At 40.3% G+C, this 24,187-nt stretch overlaps 1 protein-coding gene and 1 long non-coding RNA gene across 7 annotated transcripts in view; one reads left to right on the plus strand and one right to left on the minus strand.

The window, feature by feature from the left end:
* Positions 1-414: 414 nt before the first annotated feature.
* EPS8 (EGFR pathway substrate 8, signaling adaptor) overlaps positions 415-24,187 on the plus strand; it is a 194,127-nt gene continuing 170,354 nt past the window's right edge. For all 6 annotated transcript variants that reach the window (XM_081589150.1, XM_081589143.1, XM_081589144.1 and 3 more), the window contains exon 1: positions 415-641. The gene's annotated coding sequence lies outside the window, so the exon portion shown is untranslated. The remainder of the gene's footprint in view (positions 642-24,187) is intronic.
* LOC145545210 (uncharacterized) lies at positions 15,445-23,915 on the minus strand. Its single transcript, XR_014081945.1, has 2 exons — positions 23,657-23,915; positions 15,445-19,500 (listed from the first exon to the last, which is right to left on the minus strand). It is a non-coding gene; the product is annotated as an uncharacterized LOC145545210 (long non-coding RNA).

Consider the following 24,187-nt stretch of genomic DNA (forward strand, 5'->3'; position numbering starts at 1 on the left):
CCACTGGAGCACTCCCTCCGCCCGGAGCATCCACTCTTGCCCGGGGCAAACCTCTCGCTCTCCTCCCCTTCCAGCGCCTCCCGGCTGCTAGTCGGTCCTGCTAGGGCACTTCTGGAAACCTGTCGGCGGCTCAGAACTTCGGTCCGACTTTGATCGCGGCTTTGATAGCTGCGCGCGGTGCCCTGCCCTCTCGCCTCCCGCCCCTTTCCCGCCCACTCTGCCTCCCGGCGCGTTCGCCTCCCGCGCTGGGGTCGACCAGTTACTCGGCGGATCGGCTGCCGCCAAGACCCGGAGAGCGGAGCCAGGCTCAGGGCAGCGTGGCGCGGGCTCGCGGGCTCGCTCCCGGCAGGGGCACTGGGCATGCGCGGCGCGCGGCCGACTCAGCGGGCGAGCGGCGAGCGGGCGTGCAGCTCCAGACTTCCGCGGCAGCGGCGGCGGGCGAGGCGGTCTCGCTAAGCGCGAGGCCGGCGCTGAGCTCGCCCCGGGAGACTGCTTCTCCTCGGCCGGGCGCCGACGGCGGCTGGCGGCTCGCGGAGGACAGAGAGGGAGGTCCGGGTCGGGGGCTTTCTCCCGGCCGTCTCCCGCCGGGTGAGAGCTCGAGGCGCCTCCGGGGAAGCCGTGGCCCCGAGGGCGGATCCGAGGTAAGAGCCCCTCGGAGAAGGGCGCCTGCCGGGGTCCCGCGGCTCGGACTCTTCCGTCGATTTTCAAAACCCGCCTTTGTGTGCCGAGATGGAGCGGTGCCAGGCGCCGCGTCCGCCTTCGTTCACTCTGACTGCTTTCAACTGGTGTCGGGAGCCAGGTGTGCTAGGGCGCTGCCGCCGGAGCGAGTCCGCGCGCGGGTCCCGGGCGCCCCGAGCCGGTGCCCGCCCTCTGCGCCCTGGGCTCCGGCAGGGTGGGCGGAGGAGACGCACACGGTCCTTGTCATATTTCCCGGTAACCTGAGCTTCCGCAGGTACACCTGCGTTTCTCTGATCCTCCGGGCGACTCCAGGACCGAATATTCTTCTCCTGGCTTGTCTTAGACTTGGGCTTTCATGGCGCTACCCTCCCCATCCCCACTTTGGTGGGTGGTGTGTGGTCTTTTCCAATTGACAGTTTGCAACAAGGTCCCATCAGCACATACCCCTCGAATTTCGAGAGAGCTCGTTGTTTGTGCATAGCTGTCACTCCTAATTCCTGGTGACTTTCCTTTCTTAGCGGCTTCACTCGGCTCACTCACCATTTTACTTTTGGGAAGACGGCCGTTCTGGGGTCTTTGTCAGTAAATGCCTTCGGAGTGGGTTTCCAAGACCCTGCCCGCTCCTCCTACGCTCTCACTTTCTTCTTTCCTTTCAAGGACCCCTTGTATGCAGAATCTTGCCAGGGATCGTCCCCTCCCTTGCACTGTTTGTCAGATCCTTTCCCCATGGTATCCATAGCGTCGCTGGACTCTCTTTGGGGGTAGGATGGTGTATTAGGTATGAGGATTTGAACCCCTTAGGCGTCAAGAGCGGTAGAGCATTAGGAATTGGAATCCACCTTTACAAAATGTATTTCCGTGAAACTATTATTGCTTTTCTTTTGAAGGTTTCAGTCCTCACCTCAGATAATAAGACAAACAGCTAATATCTGACGAGTTCACATAAAACTTGGTTTGAGACGTGTGCGACTACTTTGGTTTTGGCTGTATTGCCGGGGGGAGATAGAAGAATTGGGATTCCCAGAAGTCGTCTTTATATACATATAACAAAGTAACTGTGTTTTGTATTGCTTCTAATGTATTTCCATTGATAGGATACCATTGTTCTACAGGGAACTGGGTTTTGTAAAGTATGAACTGGTGATTTAGGTCATGTGGTCATTGAAAATTAAAGACTGTGTTGTCCCTTCTCACCTATTTTCTATTTGGAATTGGAGTTTTCTGGACATATTACTATAGTTCTTATGTAGCTGGTGTGGGAAATTTTTGGTCATGGGTTCACATTTTTACTTGGCAATTTGAAAAATAACCTGCTTTGTAGACTTGCCATGTAAAGGGTAGAGGAGAATGTATCACAAATGTAATAACATTTTATAGACTGCCTTTAGTACAGAATTCAGAAATTAAGACTTCTAAAAATTCCACAACTCATTCTCTTCATAGAAGAAAAGGAAAGATAACTTGCTTTTAATTCCAGTGTTGTGAGATGACTCACAATATTTGATACATCCTCATTGTAATCTTTTTTTCTCCCACTTTTCAGTGTCACTGAATATCATTATATAGTAATTTTCATCCTTTTACTAATATTGGGGGAATATTTTAAGTCATATTTAGCATGAAGTTTCTTCAAAATGGTTTATTCTTGTTTGTTCCCTGTTGGGAATATAATGCCAAATTATGAGCACTTGGCTTGTTTCCGATCAAATGTAAAGATTTTTTATTTTATTTTTATCTCTAGATTTTCCTACTTTAAATTTTTTGTCTATGCTAATACTTTTCAGTTATCAGTTGTTTTTTTTTTTATGGTATGACATAGGCTTCCTGCCCTTTCCTTTCAGTGATTTTATGTGATTCATTTCAAATAGTGATCTGTTCCTTTTCTTTCACTATTTTACACCCATGTTCACCCACTACTTTAAACTTTTTAAAAAAAATTTACAGTTTTTTTTTTGGGGCCATGCATCACACAGAATGTTAGTTCCTGAACCAGGAATCGAACTCATGTCCCTCTGCAGTGGCAGGAAAGAGTCTTTACCACTGGATCACCAGGGAAATCCTCACCCACTACTTTTCATTCTTCTTCTCCAGACTCTTCTGTTTTCTTCATTTATCTACTTTAATTCTGCAACAGCTCACGTGAACCACGATGTGTATAAGGAAATACATTTAAGAATATCCAGCATAAAAGATGATGGTTTTTTCTTAAGGTCTTGGTTTAGATGCTTGAAGTTTTGTCAGATGGATATTTTAGCACTGATTTGATTTATATAAAGTTTCTTAGATTTTTGGAGTTGTATTAAACATACAACTGTGTTTGGGTCATCAGAAGGCAACACAAGTTAATGATAATTACAAACTTTCAGACATCTGCAATGGTATGTAAGAGGAAAAAGAATTTTAATTTTAGTTAAGTACTTCACTTAGGATACATCCCTGCAGGGAATTACTGTGTGAAATTGTTTGCAGCTGTTAGTGATTGAAAATATTTTCTTCAGAAAAATTCTGTAATGGAATAGTTGTAAACATTTGAGGTTTAGTGTATCCATGGAAGGTGTGAGGTTCTTCCATGTTTCACTACAGCCTCTTCAGTGTTTTCTAGATACATTCTTAAATGGTATTTTTAAAAACATATTTTGTTTTTTAGATCAGATTTATAGAAAAAGTGTGAAGATAGTAAAGTGACTTCTCATATACCTCCATATTGTTTCCCTTCTTATTACTATCCTCCAGTAGTATTTGTTACATCAATGAGCCAGTCTTGGTAGAGTGTTGTTGTTTAGTCACTAAGTCCTGTCCGACTTTTTTGTAGCCCCGTGGTCTATAGTCCCGCCAAGCTTCTCTGTTCATGGGATTTCCCAGGCAAGTATACTGGAGTGGATAGCCATTTTCTTCTCCAGGGGAGCTTCCTGCCACAGGGATCAAACCTGCATCTCCTATATTGCCAGGCGAATTCTTTACCACTGAGCTACCAGGGAAGCTCATTGGTACATTATTATTAACAAAAGTTTATACTTTAGATTTCCTTAGTTATATCTAATGTGCCTTTTCTGTTCCAGGACCTGTCATCTCGGGTACCACATTACACTTAGTTGTCACATGTCTTTAGGCTTCTCTTGGCTGTGACAGTTTGTTAGACTTTCCTTGTTTTGGATGCTCTTCACAGTTTTGAGAAGTACTGGTCAGGTATCTGGAGAATGCCCTCTAGAGCAATTAGTCGAATATTACTCTCCTCATCAGATTGAGGTTTTGGGTTTTTGAGAGGAAGGTCACTAAGGTAAAGTGCTACTTTTATCACATAATGTAAAGGGTGCTTACTAGCTCAGTCGGTAAAGAATCCGCCTGCAATGTAGGAGACCCTGGTTCGATTCCTGGGTCGAGAAGTTACGCTGGAGAAGGGATTGGCTACCACTCCAGTATTCTTGGGCTTTCCTTGTGGCTCAGCTGGTTAAGAATCGACCTGCAATGCAGGAGACCTGGGTTCGATCTCTGGTAAAGAATCAGCCCGCAATGCGGGAGACCTGGGTTTCGTTCCCTGTGTTGGGAAGATCCCTTGCAGAAGGGAAAGGCTACCCACTCCAGTATTCTGGCCTGGAGAATTCCATGGACTGTATAGTCCATGGGGTTGCAAAGAGTCGGACGCAACGGAGTGACTTTCACTTCACTTTCATATCAGACATGATTTATCACTGTTGGTATTGATCTTGATCACATGGCTGCAGTAGTATTAGTTTTCTGCACTGAAAAAATTGCTCTCTTTTCTTTCTTTTAATGCCGTTTCTTAGAAGGAAGTCACTGTGAACAACCTATACTTAAGAAGTGGAGAATTATGCTTCTCCTTTTTGAGAGAAGAGTATTTATATACATTTTTTTGGAATTTTTTTGCATGGAAGATTTGTCTCTTTCCTCTATTTATTAAGGGCTTCCCTTGTAGCTCAGTTGGTAAAGAATCTGCCTACAATGCAGGAGACCCCGGTTCGATTCCTGGGTCAGGAAGATTCTCTAGAGAAGGGATAGGCTACCCACTCCAGTATTCTTGGGCTTCCCTTGTGGCTCAGCTGGTGAAGAATACACCTGCAATGCGGGAGACCTGGGTTTGATCTCTTGAGTTGGGAAGGGATTCCGCGTTGCTGGCCGATTCTTTACCGGAGATCGATCTTGTATATTTCTATTTCCTGCCCCAGCCCTAGGGTTAGCCAAAAAGAATCTGCTTCATCTTCTTGGGAAATGATGCTAGAAGCCAAGATCTGGGTTCTAGGTATTCTTTTTTTAAAAAATTACTATTATGTTTAATTGGAGTATAATTGCTTTACAATGTTGTGTTCATTTCTGCTGTACAACAGTGTGGATCAGCTGTATGTATACATATATGCCCCTCCGTCTTAAGCCTCCCTCCCACCCCTCTAGGTCATCACAGACTCTAGGTATTCTTGCTGTTACTGAGGTGTCATTAGTTCTAGAACCTCTCGTCTGACAGCAGGGAATGCATATGTGTGTATACAAATGCCTGTATATATACTTAGCTATGCATGTTTCTCTATGTAACCATGTGTATCTGTGTGCATGTGCTCGGTCCAGTCCAACTCTTTGCAGCCCCATGGACTGTAGTCCATCAGGCTCCTCTGCCCACGGAACTCTCCAGGCAAGAATACTGGACTGGAGTGCCATCTCCTACTCCACATGTGTATCTATTTTAAGCTAAATATGAGTTCATATGGTCGTCTCTTGCTCTGCGTAATCCATTACCACCTATATCATTCTGGATTTCTTTCCTCACTTATCTGTAAATTCACTCTAACAGGGAGAAGAAACCTGGCTTTCACCATCTGCCATCCATTCACTTAATTGTTCAAACTCAGTATCTGTGTACAACAGTATCAAAATTGTTAACCTGTGCTTTCTTTAGAAAGAGGAGGAAACAGCTTTATCAACTAGAGTACAGTGTTTATATGCTGTTCCTATTACAGATTCCACTTAGTCTTAGAGATGCCACTCCTTTCCCTCCCATCCTTTTTAGTGAGGTTGTTGCACACATTTATGATACAGGTAGATACTTTTGTCACATCCTAAATTCCATCTTGGGATCCCCAGACCTTCTAAGTGATTTTTTAAAAATTTACATATATTGTTTCACTCCTTGTTCTGTGAAGTTCTGTGGGTTTTGACAAACGTGTAATTTCATTTATTTATCTACAGAAGTGTCATACTGAATAATTTCAACACTTAAACATCTTCTATGTTTCACATATCACTCCCTTAACCCCTCCCCCGGCAGCCACTGATTTTTTTTTTTTTTTTACTGTCTCTGTAGTTTTGTCCTTTCTGGATATCATATCACTAAAATCATACAGCCTTGTCCGATTGGCTTCTTTCACTTAGGAATGTGCATTGAAGGTTTACTCATGTCTTCTTGTGGTTTGATAGCTCATTTCTTTTTATCATGTAATAATATTGCATTGTATGGATGTATCCACAGTTTATATCTATTCATCTGTTAAAGGATATCTTGCTTGCTTCTGATTTTGGCAGCTATGAGTAAAGCTGCTAAGATTATTCATGGGTAAATTTTTGTGTGGACAAAAGTTTTCAGATCAGTTGGGTAAATACCTAGGGACACAATTGTTGGATCATATGGTAAGATTCTGGTTAGCTTTGTCACATATTGCCAATCTGTTTTCCAGAGCAACTGTACATCTTGCATTTCTACCAGCAGTGAATACAAGCTCCCATTGCTCCTCATCCTTCTTAACATTTGATATTATCAGTTTTTTGGATTGTATCTGTACTAATAAGTACATAGTAATATCTCACTGCTTGAATTGGCCCTTTCCCTAATGGCATTTAATGTTAAGCATCTTTTCATATGCTATTTTCCATCTGTATATTTCTTTGATGAGATGTCTGTTAGGAACTTTTACCATTTTTAAATAGATCTCTGTTTTCTTTTTTTTTTTGGCTGTGCTATGACTTCCTTGCTACGCAGAGGCTTTCTCTAGTTGTGACAAGTGGGGGCTACTCTCTAGTTGCAGTGCTTGGGCTTCTCATTGCAGGGGCTTCTCTTGTTGTGGAACATAGGCTTTATGGTGCGAGGGCTCAGTAGTTGTGGCAATGGAGCCTAACTGCCCCACGATATGTGAGACCCTAGTTCCCAGACCAGGGATCAAACCTGTGTCCCCTGCTTTGCAAGGTGGACACCAGGGAAGTCTCGTTTTCTAATGTTGAATTTTAAGAATTCTTTATATATATTTTTGGTACAAGCACTTTATCAGATACTTGTTCTGCAAGTGTATTTTTTTAGAGTGGCTTGTCTTTTTGTTCCCTTAACAGCGTCTTTACAGAGCAAATATTTTTAATTTTAATGAAGGCCAACTTATCAGTTTCATGGATAGGCTTTTGGTGTTGTATTTAAAAACTCATTGCCAAACTCAAGACCAGCTAGATTTTATCCTGTTTTCTCACCCTTTAAAAGTTTTATAGTTTTGTGTTTTGCTTTTAGATCTATGACCTATATTGAGTTAATTTTTGTACAAAGGGTAAGGTCTGTGTCTAGATTCATTTTTTTTCCCGGTGGATTTCAAGTTGTACCAGTAATTAGTAAATGTGATATTTTAAGTCAAGTAGAGTATAAATTAGGTTTACGGTGGAAAGGAAAGTGTTTTTATTTGATTGTTTTTACATGTTTTGCAAATCAGTTAAAAGAAACAGTTGAGAAATGACTTGGAAAACCAAAATATAACACTGCATAGACTTTAGACTATATACCAAGATTGATTCCTGGACATTGTATATAATTCATTTTCTTCTTTCTCACCAACTCAGAGATTCTTCTTTGTGGAAATTAGAATTGTTAATTGAGTAACACATGTCAGTTATTTTAGATCTAATCATAGAAATAATTAATAAAGCTCTGTTTTTCACAGAAAAGGTCCGAAATAAGGAATTTGCAGGGTGTATGCTGAGGAGGGACAGATGATATCCACACCATCTAGAAACCTGAGACTTAACTAGTTTTGAATCTTGTCCCCTGCCTCTCCTCTTGCCTTTTTCAAATGACTTTTTTTTTTCCAAGTACCTTTCGTTTAGTCAACACTTTGTGTTGTTGACATTAGGGCCAGCAGTATTGTTATATTACAGTTAGAACCAGAACCCTTCAAGAAGCATCTAGGTTATCTCAGACATCATAAAACTAGCACCTTTGGTGTGGCAAGCATTACATACATTATCTCTTTTAACTCTCACAAGACCTCTTGAAGGAGGTCTCCTTTTTTCCATATTACAGGTAAGAAATAGGCTCAGAAAGAGGAAATGACTTGCCTGTGGTCTTCATGGAGAGAGAGAGAGAGTTAGGAGAGATATCTTGGTCTTTCTGACTCTAAAACCCATGTTTTTAGCTTTCTTGTGTTATCTCTGGCTTCCCTGATAGCTCAGTTGGTAAAGAATCTGTCTGCAATGCCAGAGACCCTGGTTCGATTCATGGGTCAGGAAGATCCCCTGGAGAAGGATAGGCTACCCCCTCCATTATTCTTAGACTTCCCTGGTAGCTCAGCTGGTAAAGAATCTCTAATAACTGATGTTACTGATGTTACAGCTCTAGTAAGCTGGTGTTATCTCTAGTAACTGAAAAAGTGCTAGGGTAGTATTAATATGTCTTTTGTTTTATTCTTTTCTTTAACATAGTACTTAAATGACTACTGATTTAACTGCGAATGCCTCAAAAGATAGTGTTTTTGAGATCTGTGGAGATTCTTTTAATTTTTGTTTTTATGTTGATGGATCTACATCCCACTGACCCAGAGCTATGAGGTATTGCAACATCTATAAAGAATGCTGCTGCTGCTGCTGCTAAGTCGCTTCAGTCGTGTCCGACTCTGTGCGACCCCATAGACAGCAGCCCACCAGGCTCCGCCATCCCTGGGATTCACGTTCCTTAAAGAGAGGAAATTGTGGGGGATTAGGAAAAATAGAATACACGTTGGTGTCATTAGCTATTTGTTTATCCCTATGCCTTGCTGAATTAAGTTTCTTGAGGGCAAGAAAGTGTCTCATTGATATTTAAGCACATCACATGTGCTACCCCCTCACAAAACTTTTGCTAGATGAAATCAGCACACTATCATACTTTTTACAGAAGTATCTTTAGAATGTTTAGAAGGGGATGAACTTTTCTTCACCAAGGACTTTGAAGGTAATTACATTTCATTTGTTCATTCACTTCATCATTTATGGAGCATTTGTTGAATATCTGTTCTGTGCCAGACACTGCACACACAGAGAGGAATAAGACAGGATCTCTGCCTTCTGTCATCAGGGGACTCAGAGAATGGAGACAACCAGACAGCCATCTCAATCGAGTGTGGAGCTAAATGGAGTATGTATTAAACAAGCAACCGATGGACTTTGAAATCAGAGAGACCTTATCTGCCTTAGTTTTCTTATGTTAGAAGTGGAAACAATAGTAGAACCTGCTGATGCAGTTGTTGGGAGGAGGTTAAGTGAACAAGAGAAAAAAATGTACACATTTATATTTATATCTCAGTACATAGAAGAAGGGAGAGGCTCACTGTCGTTGATGGAGTCAGAAAAGTCTTTACTGGGTATGTGACACTTGGCTTTATTATAGGATGAATTTTTGAGGTCAAGAATGAGAGGACTCCAGGGCATTCCAGGCAGAAAGATAAATACATGTGACGTGTGCAGAATGGGTTGGCATGACAGGAAGCGATGGGGAATTCTGCACGTTCTCACAGATGGAGACCCCAGGATTTTTAGAAAGAACTGAATAACCAGTTAGTTTTCATTTTTATGAGTAACAATACAAAAAAATAGTCATTACAGTGGAGTAGGAGAGACTCAAGGTACCAAACTTGTTAGAAGAATTGCACGAATGCCTTCTGCTAATCATGTGATTTCTGAATGTAGTCCTTTATGTAGCAGATAAATTCTTGTGTTCCTTTTCAGCCCTGTGACACTCAAGTGATTTTACTAAGAAAGAGCACTTGTGTGTTTGGGTGAAACCAGAAGTCCTGTCTCAAACCGTTCTTTTTTTAAAAAACTTTTTATTTTATACAGGAGTATAGCCAATTAACAATGTGATAGTTTCAGGTCATTCTTTTTTTTTTTCTTAATTGAAGTATAGTTGATTTACAATATAAGTTTATAGTGTACAGCAGAGTGATTCAGTTATATATATATATATAGAGAGAGAGACACACACACACACAGATGAATTATATATATATACACACACACACACACACACATATTTTTCCATTATGGTTTATTATCAAAGTGTTCTTATATTTAGTAGCATGAAAGTGTTAGTGCTCAGTCATGCCTGACTTTTTGCCACCCCATGGACTATAGCCTGCCAGGTTCCCCTGTCCATAGAATTCTCCAGGCAAGAATACTGGAGTGGGCTGCCATACACTTCTCCAGGGGATCAAACCCAGGTCTCATGCATTGCAGGCAGATTCCTTATTGTCTGAGCCACCAGGGAAGTCCTATATTTAGTAGCATAGCAACATAAGAATCTAATATCCTAATGAGGTGGTATCTAGTCCTGTTTGAGCCAATCCAAAATTCTAAGAACCATGAACAGTCTTTCACCAAAACCTGAAACATAATACTTAGGAATGTGCTAAAGTAATTTGTTCAGTGAATCAATTATGAATTGATAAGAGGTCAGAGTTCTGTAGTTGAAAAATTGTGATTTTAATATAAGGAGAAAGAAAAGAAAAGAACATGAAGCTCAATAGAAGGAAGAGAAGTTTATATTTAAATAGAGGAAAAAAGATATTTTTCAAAGTCCTCTGTTAAAGGCTAGTGATATGAATTTCATTTTATTTAGAAAGTTTTTTATTAGCACAATTAGAGTATTACTTCTCTATCACCATTAGAATATTATTCCTTTTCCTAGAAATATATGCATATTATTGATATAGTAAACCAATAGTGATATATTGGCTTAATGCAACAATAGAATGTTTCCAGTGTCTGAAATATAACATTTGTGATCACTGAATACTCTGATTTTTCTGCCGATTCTAATATTTATAACGTTTTGTAATATTGTAATTGTTCCTAATATTTTTCATTAGAAAATAAATTAAAAAAATATAAACAGCAGAACAAATTCATAAAGAAATATGTGGATGAAATGCGCTACTTTTGAGAAGACATTGAACATGATTTAATTTTCTACAATAATTTTGACATTTTAAGTTAATGGTAATCTTAGACATGACCATATAATAAGATGATTGTGAGTATATTGACTTTTAAATGTGAGAAAGATGTAACTATGATCCAAGAGAGAGTAGATACATTTAACTTTCATATGGAAGAAAATAAGACATTATTGTAGCTATATAGATTTTTTCCCCCAAATAAGCATGTTAATCTTATCTGTGTGTTTATGTGTATATATGTAATTTCCAGTTTCTCTTTCCAGTATATTTGAAAACTTTGTTTTATGAACAGCTTTATATTGGGATTTAAAAATATTGTTCTTTAATTCAGAAATATTGATTTAGAACCCTATCTTTAGGGTTTCTTGATTTGTTTTTATTATTTTAGTATGTTTATCTGCATTATCAGAACTTCTGATGTAAAACCTTTTTAGTTTGTGGACTATAAGCTAGGTTAGGTATTTTTTATAGCTCAGGATCCTTTTAGTCAAGAGAAAACATCGGTTTTGTTGGTAGTTTTTTTATTTAGCTCTTTTGTGGGGCCTTGTTAGACTCTGAATAATTTAAAAGCAATGGAATTCTTTCTGTGATAAAAATCTAGTCATCAGGCCAAATCTTGTAGCATTATTCATGTCATACTCATGCATGTAAAGGTGTAGAATTAATATGTATGCTTGAAGTATGTATATTAAAGAGGGTGCTTTTAATTATTAAAATAGCCCTCTAAAGATTTTAACATGCGTGGATTCACAGATTTGCTTAAAGTCTTAGCTCTTCTGTTTTTAAGTGAATGATCTATGATAGCCAAACCTGAACAATAATGTGTAAAGAATAATAACAAAAACATGTATAACTTTTTTGAATTTAGGAATAATTATTTTTCTATTTTTCTACATTAGCATATTTGCTATGCAGCATTATAAGATAAATTGAGTTTAAAGTACTATCTTTTTCTATTGTTTTACTTTTTTATATATTTTTTATCCAAACGACCAAAACAAAAGTTTCAGCACCATTTATTACAGTGTCCATGCACTTGACCGTATTTCACATTTTTCGGTTTAATCTGAAGACTTTCTGTAGTCTCATGAAGGAAACAGTCGTATAAAAATCTTGAAGCAGATAAATGGCCATGTGAATTTTCCCTCAATACCCCTTCTCCATCCTGCTTCCCTCCTTCCTGCCTTATTCTGTCTTCCAGCCCCAGTGTCTGACCGCTTTTTTTCAGGGCCCAAATGACATGAGTTGAAAATGTATCTTTCATAACTTTGCTATCTTTCCAGTTACCATTCAGACTTTCTCACTGCGTGGTGAGGTCTCAGCTGTGGCGAGTGAAATCTGAATAAAAGAGACATTCATGGTGGTTACGACAGTGAAGGTTAAGTTGAGGCTGCCAGAGAGTTTGAAACAAAGGAGGGATTGAAGCCCTCATCACCTTCGTCTTATTTGGGTAGTAAGTAAATTATTTTGGAAGTAGTAAAGTCTCATTATGAAGATAATGAAATCTTGTCCAGACTAAGTACATTCACAGTGACTGACTTCAGCTGGAATGCATCTGAACACCACTGAGTTTTTATCCTAATTAGAAGAGATCCATCATGGTTTTGTTTGTATGTTAGAGTATATGCTAGTGACTTTTTAAAAAACATTTTGTTTCGTAGGAGCCCCTTAATACTACAGGAAATTTTAGAATTTGAATTCAAATAGCTGTTAAGTAAATTTATATAATGTAAAAAAGTTTTACTGTATAGAAAAGTCCATGGTATTCTAAAGGGTCTTCAAATAGGAGTAAAGGTTCCCTCATCTTGCCCTCAAAGCCTCCCCCCTCACACCTTCCCTATAACTGTTGTTGTTTAGTCGCTCAGTCGTGTCTGACTCTTTGGGACCTCGTGGACTGTAGCCAGCCAGGCTCCTCTGTCCATGGGATTTCCTAGGCAAGCATACTGGAGTGGGTTGCCATTTTCATCTCCAGGGGATCTTCCTGACCCAGGGATTGAACCTGTGTTCTCCTGCTTGGCAGGTGGATTCCCTACCTCTAAGCCACCAGGGAAGGCTACCTATATCTGTTACCTAGAATTATTTCCATTTTCTCTCTCTGCCAGGGAGTTGGAATATTTGAAGTATGATTTTGTGAGCTGTCAACTGTACTATGAAGTAGAAGGCCCTAGAATAAGGGATAATTTAACTCATTGGCTATCAATTAGATTTTCGCATTATGTTTATGGTTTTCAAAGGCATTTATATGATTTACCTAAAAGATTCCAAACTAATAGATTAAGTGATGAAATCATTGGGAAAACTAGTGGTGGTAGAATCTGATACATGATAGAAATAGTTCAGCAGTAACAAAAGTAGAAACACTAAGATTTCCCGAAAACCTGTAAGCTGTTTTTACCACTACTGTGCTGTTCATGAACTACATATGGGACACTTTGATTAAATATCCTGTAAAGAACAATGTATTATTTGTTAGAAATATATGTTAGATATTTATTTGATAAATATAAAATAAAGTTGTGTTCCAAACTATACCTGTTCTTGCAAGATTTAACGGCTGGATCTTTCTGGCTAATGCTGATTTTATTAGACTATTGTGGACGTTGATTGGATTTTAGAAATTAGGTGTAATGAATGCTTGCTATCCATAGAGGCAGATGGGTTTGATTCCATGATCCTGAGAGAGCAGATATAAATTTGGGGGAAGCTTTTAAGATGAAGTAACTGATCTAAACCTGCTGAGTTTTTTTTCTCTCTTCCAAAGGAGGACAGAAGTATGTAGAATTTTGCAAGGAGTTGATTAGAGAACTTGGCTTAATTTTAAAGACAAAAGATACTAATTAATTTTTTTCAAAAGATGCTAATTAATTTTTTCTGAAAGAACTTTTAAAAAATTTTATAAAATAATTTTATTCATTTTTGACTGTGCTGGATCTTCATTGCTGCAAGAGGGCTTTCTCTGGTTGCGGTGAGCAGAAGCTACTCTCTAGCTGCAGTCCTTGGGTTTCTCATTGTGGTGACTTCTTTTGCTGGGGAGCACAGGCTTTAAGGAGCAAGGGCTTCGGGAGCTGATGCCTGTGGGCTCAGTAGTTCGGCTCCCAGACTCTAGAGCACAGGCTCAATAGCTGTGGTGCGTGGACTTAGTTGCCCCGCACCCTGTGGGCTCTTCCTGGACCAGGAATTGAACCCGTGTCTCTGGCATTGGCAGGCAGATTACTTACCACTGAGCCACCAGGGAAGCTCCTGGTGCTCTTTTAGAAACTTCTCGCTGTGATCACCTTAACTTCCTATTCCCCCGTTATCCTTACTGAGTTTCTGTTACTGCTGTCAGCCATACCAGTCACTGGGAAGGAGAATGTGATGGTGGTGGTGTAGTCACTAAGTCACGTCTAACTCATGTGACCTCATGGACTGTAGCCTGCCGGCTCCTTTGTCCATGGGACGGATAATACTGTGGTAACATTTCCTTTAAAAGGAAAATCACAGAAGAGGAGTATGTATACAAATGCATGGTGAATATAGCAAAATACATCCTGGAAGGTCTTTTGTATGTGAGGGTGAGTTTTGTTCGTCGTTGTGGTGATAGATCTTGTTTGACTCATTTCAGCTTTTTTCCAGTGATCCTTTTGTGATGTGCATTTATGCATTAGCAAGCACATTCGCTTAATTCAACTCAATCTAATTCCTTGATCTAACAATTCTGGACATATACAACTTTATTTAATAGAAAATAATTTTGTTTCATTTAGTGAAACTTATTTTTCAATAAAGAAATATTAAATAAACGCCTGTATTACTAAGTAGCAATAATTACTGTAATTAACAAAACAGACAAGGCTGCTAACCTTAGAGTACACAGTGTCAGAAATCTAGATTGGAAGAAGCATAAAAAACTTAAAAAGAAGAATCAGATTCTATGTAAATGGTCAAAAATGTGGAAAATAAAGAATAACCTTTTTAGCTTCTTCCTCCCTCCCTTCCTTTATCTGTCTCCTTTTCTTTCTTTTTCTCTTTTTCATTTCTAAGAGAGTGAAGATATTAACATTTTGTATTATATTTTTCAACACATCCCAATATTGTGGATTTACAAAATAATAACATTTTCAAATTACATTTTATTTTACAGTCATCCTGCAGAAGAACATTTGTTATTTGTGAACAGATTTGGGAAAAAACTATAGTATACCGGTACTCCCTTTGAAAGATTTTTCAACTAAGGTCAGCTTAAGATCAGAACAGACAAGTATGGTTTGTATTAGTTTTATAGACACTACTCAGTATTCTTTTCTTGAAAATGCCTAGGAATGAAGAAGCCATTATTCATAAAATGGAGTCATGCTAAAGACCTCAGGCTGGTCGTAAAGTGGTCATCTTTAGAGATGGCGAAATGTGTCTCACTGGGAATTTGAAATGTGGGTAACTTGCAGACCTTCGTTTGAAGGAACACTGCCTCCTCCTCTGGTGGAGCCCAGCACTTCCTAACACACTGCTCACATTACACACCACTGACATGATCGCCGCAATGTATTTGGCTCATGTGTTTCTCGTTAGCTATTGTGAATGAAAGATTCATAACTATCTATTTCAGAAAAACGTCTTTATTTGCATTACAGAGAGCTTGCTTGGAACAGGATCAAGAATTGTTTTTAAATTGTAAGTCAGCATGTATGGTTTGGGTCATGATTGACAGTGGACTTTTACAAAAATTCTGTGCACCAAGAAGGTCTGAATAAATTTTCGATGACAGTGTTGACATAAATGGGGAAGAGTGTCTGCATTTTCCCACATTCCTAGTGATTTGGATCAAATATTTCTGTAGAAAGCCCTGCTAACTTTCCCTTATCTTGCCTACCAGGTGATATATGACAGGATCACAGAAGGGAGTAGGACATCACGAAAACTTGCCAGACAGATAATTAGAGTCCCCGTGGCAACCTTGTGACCTGATTTTCCAAGCTCTGTCGTCCTAACTGGAGAGTTAATCGCTGTATGCTGTCAGCTTGAAGAACTGTAGGCTTGTGTACAAGTTGAGGGGTTGGGGAAAGGAGAGGGGTGGATATATAAATCCCATTTCTGCAGGTTTGCCAAATCCATATTATAGAAGCACTTTTGTTCTAAAAGAAAATTTAATTCATTATTTCCTCATTTTGGCTATTACTTCTTATATGTTAACACATCACTACCAAACAGTACCAGAGGAACTTTTTTTAAATTTTAATTGATGGCAAACTAGAAGTTAGTTATTTTTAAAGTCTTTTTTTTTCTTAAAGAAAAAGGTAAGATTTGAACGTATTGGTTAGAGGGGGTGGAATCATTTCCATCCTTCGCTTTTGTAGTAAATTAGTTTGTGCATTTCTGGTAGCAGTCCCTGAACTATCTAAATAAGATGAGGCTTGTTTTTCTCTCACTAGGAAAATATTAATATTTATGAATACCTGAAGTTGATTATGTGATATTAAAAGTCACATAAGATTTCCAGTCTTTGTTATATTAATACATTCTACAAGTTGTTACAACAAAAATGATAATTTTAGATACCAATGTGAGTCAGTTCTTTTTGGTTATACACTGACTGGAAGTGCTGAGTCTTACCCACTGGACCACCAGGAAAGTCCCATACTGACTTCTAATTGCTCTCCTGTCTCTATATATTCCCACTTGATATGAATAGGAACTCTTTTTCCTACTGTATATATATAGTTCATGTCATATGCTGCCGGAGTCCAGCTCCAGCAGCCAGGGAAACACCCTGAAGGGATGAACGGGGTCGGCGAACGAAAATGATGCAGTCTCTCGCTCAAAGCACTGGGCTGCATGTTTGTTTTAAGCATCAGGTTTTCTTTTATACTTTTACAAAAGCATTAGGTCAGAGGTATGACATCTTCAGTTTCCCCTCACCCATATTTACTGTCTCCATAAATCATTGTTGTCCTTCAGAATTTCTTCTGAAATGTCCTTGTGATAACATTGTAACTCAAGTTTGTCTCTGGTCTGTATATTACATTCCTCAGTTTATTTCTTATCTCTTTAAATCCTGCTATCCCCTAGTAACTTAAGCTCATCATCTCCTAAAAAGGCTTTTGGCTATTAGTATCTCTAAAATACCTAGTTTCCATAAGTTATAGTAAAATATGCCAACATTACAACATACCTTAAACCTTTAGCTTCTAACTATTCTTAATTATTCCTAACCCCTAAACTCTGCAAACTTCTTTTGCCATAAACATTCCCCTTACAGGCAGGTTTCAGATAACAATGTTTCCCATGATCTCAGGCTGCAGCTTATGTGCTCATCCTGGAGCATTCTTTGTAAAGATCCTTGAACAAATGTCAATAGTTAACGTTATGGATTATAACATTCTTTCCAGCCAACTCAACCAGAGGAAGGAAAGGACAAGTCAGAATCACAAGACCTAACTCCTTCATCCCGGGACCATGCCTGCGGGATGAGGAGAGGGGGTTGGGGCCGTGCCTCCATTTTGTCAGTAATGCCTATGGCAGCTCCTGACATCTCCCCCCTTTTTATTTTTTAGAGCATAAGTGTGAAACTCAGTAGATAAAGCAGAAACACTTGAGTTGAGTATTCTGAAAAGGCATGGGGCTAATAGACAAATCAGAACCAACAGGCATACGCACATGGCTGCATTAAATTATTGTAAAAAAGGATCCATGGGAAAGATATCCCTCTAGATTTTTAAAAAGGGAATTAGCCATTGAGAGGAAAAGTCAGACTCCGCCTGGTTCATATTCTGGATATTTTGATGTAACTTAGAAATATCAATACTAGAATCTGAGTGATTCCAAACACCTAAAATATGGTTTCTAATGCGTTCCCAAGAATGCACAGAATCATTTGCTTGTAGAGGGGTAACGCACATCTATTTAAATTCAGCATGGCACCTTAAAGACAACTTAATTTTTAAATTTGTAATTTCTTGCCCTACAAGCAGGACTGCTTCTTCTAAAGCATTGACCTTATTTTCTATCTTCCTATCTATAATTTCCTGTGTAGCAAGAGCTACGGAGGCATTTTTGGACAGGTGATCGACAAACAAGGCAGTATGCACTTGTTGTGGCAATCAAGGCAGTTATTCCCACAATCAGAGCTGCAATGAATCTCTTAGGTCGAGAAATTAAGCCATTAAATTCATACAAAACTTTCAATGCATAATCATCAAACCATTGTCCCTCTAATTTTACAGGAACCATCAAATATGGTGGTTGCTTTACAATCATCACAGCCTTATAATTACTAGAATCATTCCCATCAACACAATTTGATATAAAACAATTCACATTCAACATTATAAAGTTTCTCCTTTAAGAACTCTCAAATCATTCCAATTTTTGGCCAACAGAAAGGCATAGGGAGAATGCATGCAGGCCCGTACAATATATCATTGTTCGTTTAAAGGTCTGTGTAAAATCACAGGTGCCATAGCAGCCAATGCTCTCCATAATTCAGGTTGTATGGGACCTGTTTCATCGAAACTCACTAAAGGAGGAACCCATCCATTAACATGCCACCTAGTAATTGCTAAAGGATAAGGGATAAATGAATTATTTCATATGGATCTATAAGGTTCTTCAAAAATTAAATTTAACCACTGATCCAAAAGATAGGGGCACCCCCATTCAATCAGAGAATATCTGGTGGCAACAATGGGAATAAATAATTTTAGGGCATACATGCATTCTTTCCAACGAGGAAAGCCAGAAATTTTGCTTATACTTTCCCAGGCCTGTAGTCTTTGTTCATCAGAATCCGGGGTGAGGGGTGCACAGCTCGGAAAGTCCTTTAAATGAGGGGCTGCCTGTTTTATGGCATCATATTGTCTTTCTTGCGCCCCCAGCATCAACAGCTATAAGGACCAAAAGTCTCTCTTGCCATTGCTTCTCGGAGAATCCGTAAGCATGCCTTTCAAGGAAGTGCTAACACATCCCATTCAAAACCGGAGGAAGGTGTGACAAAGCAAATAGGTAGATAAACGGACATGCCTGAAAGATTGAAGGGAGCGCTGACCACTGTTTTAACATTATTAGGATAGATGGAAGCCCCGCCCAAAAGATGAGTATCATTAACAAAAACACGAATGGGCTCAATTATCCAATCTACGGACTGGAAAAAAGGTGGATTAGGCAGATAGGTCCAATGAACTTTTTCTGCGCTGGAGGGCCTCGGCTGACAAGCCAACACAACAAGCATGGCCACAAACACTACCATAGGAGTGGCCTCATATCTCCCCCTTTCTATTAATTCTTCAGCCTGCTGAGCGAGGTGTTTCAGCTGGCCCCATGTTGGCACCGTGCTGGAGGTAGTTGCTTGAGTACGATGACGGTGACAAGGTGGAGCAGAGTACAGTTGGACTCGATCAGCATGTCTCTTTTGAAGTGCCAGGTGCCTGAAGCGATGTACTAGCAGTGAAGCCTCCGGTGAAGGGTCACCCGCCCTTCGGCTTTCTTTGGTTCCTTCAGGTCCGGACTCGACAAGCTTCTGATCTCGCCAATATCCTTCAGTCCCAGACTCCAGGACTCCAGGGATCTCAGCGACCTCAGTGGTCCCTGTGGTCTTGGAGAGCTCATGGGGCTGGACATGTCGAATCAGTCTGTCAGGAATCTAAACAGGAGAAGTGGAGTCCTGCAGAAACACACAATCATACCCTCTCCCACAAGTTAACAGCACGTCTGGCCCTTTCCACTCTCCGGTAAGGAGGTCTTTCCACTTGACCAGGGGCCGAGTCGCAGCCCCCTCAGGAATCCAGTGTCTCATAATTGCAGTCTGCCCCTGTGTATCTACGTTTAAGTGATTACAAAGGTATCCACGGTAACATGCACACAGGACAGTTTCCCAAAGACTCGGGTGTGAGTTGCGTCCGTTTGCCAGAGAGCGTTAGGCCTAAGGCCTCGGGGATTTATTCCTAATGGTAGAGATGGATTAGATGTTGGGCAGTTTGGACATAACTTGACTGTTTGTCTAGCCGCCTCCCTAGGGATATGAAACTCATGCCTTAAACCAGCTGCATTTTGATGGTGAATTTTGTGAGAATTTTTGGCCTTGTCAATCTTTTCATGTAAGTTTAAGGCAATTACTTTAGTTAATGCATCTGCCAAAGTATTTCCCTGATGTAAAGGGCCGGGCAAGCCGGAATGGGCTCTAATATGTCCCACAAAATATTTCTTAACTCTATGCTTAATCTCTTTCTGTAAATCGAGTAACAAGGAGAAAATAGTAGTCTTATTTTCCGGAATATTAGCAGTCTCAATATGAGGAAACAATCTTACAGTGTATCGGGAGTCAGTTAAAAGAGTGAAGGCACGGTCTGTCAAATGTTGAAAAGCCTAAATAACTGCTCTTAGCTCTTTGGGCAGATGTCTCTACAGTTACCTGAACATGGGATTTTCCATTAATAATTGTAACTGCTTTACCATTAGAGGAACCATCTGTGAAAACTAAACTTGCCCCTTCTAAAGGTTGAATGGAAAATTTCTTTGGAAAAATCACGGGATGCGTTTTTAAAAAATGCAAAAGGGGGTTTGAGGGTAAATGAAACAAAATTTGTCCCCTGAAATCTGTCTGGGCAACTTGCCAATCATCACTATTTTGTAAAAGAAATTGCAGTTGATCATTATTGAATGGAATCACTATATTTGCTACCTCTTTTCCAAAAAGTTCCACACTTCTTTTTCTACCTTTTATAATTAATTGTGCCACCAAGCTGGGATAAGATAAAACTATTTTTGGGGGGGTCACTGGTAGATGGAGCCATTCTAATGGGCCTTCCTTCCACAAGCATCCTGTAGGTGTATGTTCTGTGGTGAGAATAATTAAATCCCATCCTCTGGTAATATTAATTCTCATGAACTGATCATTCAAAGCCTCATCCACTTTAACAAGAGCCAACTCTGCCTCACTAGTCAATTTTCTCTTAGAACTGGGATTAGGATAGCCCCTTAAGCAATCAAATAAAGGCTTTAAATCCGAAGTAGTCAGTCTTAAATGTGGGCGTATCCAATTAATATCCCCTAATAATTTTTGGAAATCATTTAAAGTTAATAAATGATCTCTTCACGGCTGCAAAGGAGCATGACTCACAGTATGGGTATTTAACACCCTTCCTAAATAAGAAAAAGGAGGATTTACTTGTATCTTATCTGGAGCTATCTTCAAACCCCAGTTTTCCAAGGCCTCAATCAATTCAGATAAGATTTGTTGCAGTAAGGCTCTATCTTTATGGGCAGCCAAAATATCATCCATATAGTGTATCAAATATAAATCTTTATACTGCCCTCTAACATTTTGCACAGCTTGATCCACAAATTTTTGACACAAGGTGCAGCTATTTTTCATTCCCTGAGGCAAAACCTTCCGTTGAAACCTTCTATAGGGCTGTTTAAAATTAACTGAAGGAAGACTGAAGGCAAATCTCTTACAATCTTGAACAGCCAGGGGGATAGTAAAGAAATGATCTTGTAGATCTATGACTATCACATTATATTGAAAAGGTACGGCTACTGGGGAAGGGAGACCCGGCTGAAAGGCCCCCATGTCTTCCATAGTTGCGTTTATTGCTCTCAAATCTTGTGACAATCTCCACTTTCCTGATTTCTTCTTAATGACAAAAATAGGAGTATTCCAGGGACTATTAGAAGACTCTATATGGCCGGCCGCCAGTTGCTCCATAACTAAGTCTTCAGCTGCCTGCAGCTTTTCAGCTGTTAAGGGCCATTGCTCCACCCGTACCAGATCATCAGATTTCCAGATAATAGGATCGGCAGCAAGAGCAACAGCCTCTAGGATAAATTTGAATATCTTAAACCTTTTTTATTTTTGTTAGGAACCGTTTCTAATGGAGAAACAATTCCCTGCTGATCTTTACCAAGCCCCTTGTCAGAATTACACCTCATTTGCAGCATTTGGTTAGTAACTTTTTCATCTGGGCTATATAAAAGCATTCCCATCTGAGATAATATATCTCTCCCCCATAAAGAAAAAGGCAGTGAAGGAATCACATATGGGCAAAAGGTGCCTTGTGCCCCCTTTTCATCTGACCATGTCAAAATTTGTGAGCTCTTAGGCACCCCACTCCAGTACTCTTGCCTGGAAAATCCCATGGATGGAGGAGCCTGGTAGGCTGCAGTCCATGGGGTCGCTAAGAGTCGGACACGACTGAGCGACTTTGCTTTCACTTTTCACTTTCATGCACTGGAGAAGGAAATGGCAACCCACTCCAGTATTCTTGCCTGGAGAATCCCAGGGACGGCGGAGCCTGGTGGGCTGCCGTCTGTGGGGTCGCGCAGAGTCGGACACGACTGAAGCGACTTAGCAGTAGGAGTAGCAACAACCGAGGGCATTGACCCTATTCCTACCAAGCCGGCATTGGTCAGACGTGTTGGCCAGGACGAGGGCCAGTCTTTTCCAGCAATGCAAGAGACATCTGCTTCAGCGTCTAACAGCCCTGACATTTTATTTCCTTTAATTAAAAGATCTTTCAAAGGCCTTGAAGCTGTAATTTCTTGCACCCAAAAGGCTAGATCACTAGATCCAAATCCTCTGGGGCCCCTAGCTTGAGAAGTCAAGGTTTTTCCTATCTGATAATAAGGTAAAAGCAGAAGTTGTGCTATTCTTTGACCTTTATTAATTTGCACAGTTTTGGCAGGCTTCGAAATCAAAACTTTAATTTCCCCAATATAATCAGAATCTATTACATCAGGCACCACCGAAATTCCTTGAAGGGAAAGCGAGCCACGCCTGAGCACAAGTCTTAAAATGCCCTCAGGCAGGGGACCAGCCACTCCCGTTGGAATTGGAGCTTCCTCGCCTTCCCTTTTTGTTTGGTAAAAACTACTGGAAAGGCCATAGAGAATTCTAAGTCTCCCTGTTGTTTTACTCTTTTTTTTTTTTTTAGCCTGGGTGAGGGCCCCCTGAAGGGGCTTTCTCTAAGGAGCATGCTCTGTATATTGTGCATGCGTCTGCTTTAAAAGCTTCGTTTCAGAAAACTCCTTATCTTTCTCAGCCTCAGGTAATGCTCTGGGAGGCTTTGGGGGCAAAGTGGGGAACTCCTGGGCCCTGGGAGGCGCAAACGGAGGCAGCGGCGATCGCCTTAAATCAGAAAGTGATGGATAAATTTTTAAAGGTTTGCATAGAGGAGGAGGGGCCTTGCTAGGGCGCTCGGCCGCAGCGTCCTGCAAGTCCTCTCCTTCCTCGGGAGGTTGAGTCTCCCTCCTTTTCTTCGCCAGTGGCAGAAAACATACTCCGCGCGGAATGCGGAAGCCCACCAGCCAGTGTTGCAGCCTCTCCCATAGGCTGTCTAACAGCCTCATGCCAAGGGTCCAGTACGTCCCTAATCATATTCCACAGAGCAAAAGCATCTACCGGAAACTTTTCTGGCCCATGCAAAGTGAAAAACAAATGTAACTGATCTCCAACCTTAGCCCAGGTTTTCAGATTTCCTCAGGAAACCATGGGCATTGCTCTTGGACAGAAATTAGAAGTTTAATGCCTCTATGGGCTAACATGTGAAGTAATATTTTAATAAACATTTAGAGAATACAAAAATTAGAAGTTTAACGCCTCTATGGGCTAACATGTGAGTAACGTTTCAATAAACATTTGTCTATTCTTAGATGCAGAGAGTCCCATTTTCCTAGAGAATATTTTTACTGATTCTGTGTTCTCCTCACCCTGCCTAAACTGCAGAGGGGTCCCGGTTACCCACGAACACAATCCTACCCGTCCCGCTTTGCATTTATGAAATTGCTTAATTAATTACTTACCTACTTGATTAATTACTTACCCTTCAGGTGTTCTCTGTTCGGGTGCCACTTGCCGGAGTCCAGCTCCAGCAGCCAGGGAAACGCCCTGAAGGGATGAACGGGGTCGGCGAACGAAAATGATGCAGTCTCTCGCTCAAAGCCCTGGGCTGCATGTTTATTTTAAGCATCAGGTTTTCTTTTATACTTTTACAAAAGCATTAGGTCAGAGGTATGACATCTTCAGTTTCCCCTCACCCATATTTACTGTCTCCATAAATCATTGTTGTCCTTCAGAGTTTCTTCTTAAGTGTCCTTGTGATAACATTGTAACTCAAGTTTGTCTCTGGTCTGTATATTACATTCCTCAGTTTATTTCTTATCTCTTTAAATCCTGCTATCCCCTAGTAACTTAAGCTCATCATCTCCTAAAAAGGCTTTTGGCTATTAGTATCTCTAAAATACCTAGTTTCCATAAGTTATAGTAAAATATGCCAACACTACAACATACCTTAAACCTTTAGCTTCTAACTATTCTTAATTATTCCTAACCCCTAAACTCTGCAAACTTCTTT

Source organism: Giraffa tippelskirchi, chromosome 4 (genome assembly GCF_054371585.1).
Source record: "Giraffa tippelskirchi isolate mGirTip1 chromosome 4, T2T-mGirTip1v1.2.pri, whole genome shotgun sequence".
NCBI lineage: Eukaryota > Metazoa > Chordata > Mammalia > Artiodactyla > Giraffidae > Giraffa > Giraffa tippelskirchi.